A 3,867-nucleotide genomic window follows, 5' to 3' on the forward strand; every position below is an offset into this window, starting at 1 on the left:
CATTTATTATTGAGAATAATGAATGTTCTATTCTTAGAGATAATATTCTTTATGGACGTGGTGCTTTAAATAATGGTCTGTATATATGTGACATAATTTACTTCAGATTGAACAAAATAATAAAAGAAAAGGGATGATGAAAATCTCACTTTATAGTGGCACTGCAGTCTCCATTTAGTAGACATGGAGAGAGGACTGCAAATTTGCTAGGAATGGTACACACAGATATATGTGGACCAATGTCTAAGCAAGCCATGGGTGGATTTTCATACTTCATTACTTTCATAGATGATAGATCTAGATTCGGATATGTGTTTGATGAAACACAAGTCTGAGGCCTTTGAAAAGTTCAAAGAATATAAGTATGAAGTGGAGAAACATACCAAACATAGTATTATAATTCTTCGATTAGATTGAGATGGTGAATACTTTAATGGAGTGTTTCTAGATTATCTCAAAGTAAATGGTATAGTCTCCCAGTGGACTCCTCCAGATTGGTATCTGAAAGGAGAAATCGAGCTTTGTTAGACATAGTTCGGTCCATGATGAGCTATGCAAATCTTCCAGTATTGCTATGGGGTTATGCATTGGAAACCTCAGCATATTTACTGAATAAGGTGCCTTCCAAAATCTGTTCCTCAAACTTCGTATGAGATATGGAAAGAAAGGAAACCGAGTCTTAAACACGTTAAGATTTGGGGATGTCCAGCTTATGTCAAGAAAGTTGACCCAGATAAGCTGGAATATCGATCCGTAAAATATAGTTTTGTGGGATATCCTAAAGAGACTTTAGGGTATTACTTTTGCACCGATCATCGGGTGTTTGTCTCCAGACATGCTACCTTCTTGGAAAAGGAGTTTATCCTTGAAGGAAACAGTGGGAGCAAAATTGAACTTGATGAAGTTCAAGAAGCACAAACTACTACGGATCAAGTGGAAACACCTGTTCTGACTGAACAACCTTTTGTGGAACAGCCCATTCATAGATCAGGGAGAGTGTCTCGCCAACCTGAGAGGTAATATGGCCCTGTCATTGAGAATGACAATGAGTTGTCGATCATTGATGATGACGACCTTGTAACCTATAATGAGGCTATGAGTAGTGTTGACTCAGAGAAATGGCATAGTGCCATAAAATCCGGAATGGAATCTATGTATACGGTATACAAAAGATAGATTATAGCAGATGGCCAGGTGGAGACCTTTAAGGCCAGGCTTTTGGCAAAAGGATTCAAACAAAGGCAATGGATTGACTTTGATGAAACTTTTTACCTATAGCCCTGTTAAAATCAGTTCGGATTTTGCTTGCGATTGCTGCTTACTACGACTATGAGATCTGGCATATAGCCAGATGGTTTTCTTTCAAGGGAAATGAAAGCCTACTGTGTAAGCTACTGTGAACCATATGTGGTTTAAAGCAAGCTTCTCGAAAGATGGAACATCCGTTTTGATGAGACAATCAAAGAGTTTGATTTTATCAAAAACGTAGATAAACCAAGCGTCTACAAAAGGGTTAGTGGGAGCGCGGTAATATTTCTTATATTGTATTGAATTAGAGTTGACACACATAACAACATAGCAGACCCACTCACAAAGCTACTTTATGAAAGTCACTTTGATCGTCATAAAGACAAGATGGGTATTAGATACCAGAGTGATTGGCTTTAGTACAAGTGGGAGATTGAAAGGAATATGTCCTAAGTTGTAATAACCCCCAAAATTTTCAACTTTTTGTAACCCTTGTGAATAGTGTTTTAGCTGAATGAGAAAACTTTTCACGCCACACTATGTAGGGGTTCTGTTATGGATATTCTGGGATATTATTAGTACTTTATGTAGTATATAAGTGTATGTAAAGATCGTCAGAATCCAATTCCGAACACTTTGGTTTTTCCCGGAAATCCACTAGATACAGAGAGAATTGAGTATAAGGTAACAGGATAAAAAGGATTTAAATTAAAGGATTATGATAGAGGATCATAAAAAGAAATATAATGTATTGAGAAAGGTTAAGGGAACCTAAGTAATAAGATCCCGGGTATGATCCTTCAAACGATAAACGAAAACGAAAGTTAAGCGAACCGTATAACAGATCAGCGGTCATTAGGCAAACAATTAGGAAGTTAATCAAAGGGATTAGAGAGGATGATGTCACCCAACCAATGAGAAGGGGACAAGGAGGGGAGGATGACATCATGAGGATGACACAAGCATGACATGGGAAAGAAGGAGGTGTGGTTGAATGAGAACCACACAAATTCAAGGGCAACAAGGTAATTGACTAAATCAAACACAAAAACAAATCAACCAAGCCAAGCAAAATCATTTTTCATCAAAATCAAAAAGAACCAAGGCATTGTTCATCTTTTGCTCTCGGCTTTTTAGCTTTTTAAAGGGCAAGAATTTCAAAATCAAGGATCCAAGCTTCCTAAATTGGTAAGATAATTCCCTAATCATCTTCATGCTTAGTTAGGGCTATATCATGAGTTTAAGCCATTAATTCCTTCTCAATCTTCTTCATTTAATCAAAGAAGAAGACAATGAATAGTGTTTTCAAGTTTTTAACTTGAAATTTTTCTTGTTTTCCTTGAAGATCCAAGCATTCCTAAGACTTCTCAAAGCTTCTTAAGGCTTCCTAGCTCCTCCCACCACTTCAAGGAAGGTATACCATCTCCAAACCCTAGATTCCTATGTATTATAAGATGATTTTGATTAGTAGGGTGATATTGTAGCTTGTTGTTGTGATTAGAGTTTGGGATTTGAAATGGTAGTGAAATGGAATGGTAAATGTTGTGGTTTTGATTAAAAGAACGTAAGTATGATTAAAGTTAAGCTTAGGCATAAGTATGAATGTTAAAATTGAATTGGTTGGGGTTGTTATGATGTGATAAGGATGGATGTTGGTTGTATGTTGGATTTGAGGTTGAATTGGGATGGTTTTGAATGGTTTAAAATTTGGAAATCGCGTAAACATAGCCGTCGTAACGTCCAATTTTCTTTGGACTGTTTTTGTGCATAACATTAGGACCCGATAACCCCCTGCTAGATTATGACCACTGCAATTTTTAGATAGCTCATGTTACGAGCTTCGTTTTGATATGTAGTTCGTTCGATTCCGATGCACGGTTTAGGAGAAACGACCGTTTCAAGTAACGACGTTTCGCGAATGAAACTTTTCCCCTCGCCTTACTTTGAAACATAGGTTAAAGACCAAAAAGGGTTAATTAATGTATGAAACATTTATGGTAAGTGTGCTAGGCATTTGGTAAGACACTTGCGAAGGAATCGCCTTAAAACTCGTAAAGGTTAAATTATTAAAAATGGTGGAGCCGAGGGTACCCGAGTGACTTAATCAAATCAGTAAGCGCAAAACAAGCGTTAGAGTCTAAGTTAGTTAAAGTATAGATTTACAAGTGACTTTGGTTTAATTCCAACTTACTTGTTGTTTATAGGTTTCAGACTCGTCCCGAGCCTTTTATCACCCCAAGTCGCTCAGGCAAGTTTTCTACCAGTTATAACTGTTGTTGTGATGTATATGTGTATATGCATTATCTTGCGATAGATGCATGTTGGTTAATTAGCAAATGTTGTAATATATTGAAGCATGCTGCTATGGTATATATATATATGCATGCCTGTTTCGTATTCTTTCCATATATAATTATTGATAATACCTATGCTAGAGGATAGCGGTAATTTGCATATACCCTTAGTATAGGGACCCAAAGGTGAAAATATTTTCTAAAACCGGGAGTCGAGGATCCCGAGTAGATTTTGTATATATGGATATAAATATATATATATATATACTTATATATATATAGATGGTCATAGTTTTCAAAACTATTAATCGAATAAGGTTTATTC

This window comes from Apium graveolens, chromosome 2 (assembly GCF_009905375.1).
Source record: "Apium graveolens cultivar Ventura chromosome 2, ASM990537v1, whole genome shotgun sequence".
NCBI lineage: Eukaryota > Viridiplantae > Streptophyta > Magnoliopsida > Apiales > Apiaceae > Apium > Apium graveolens.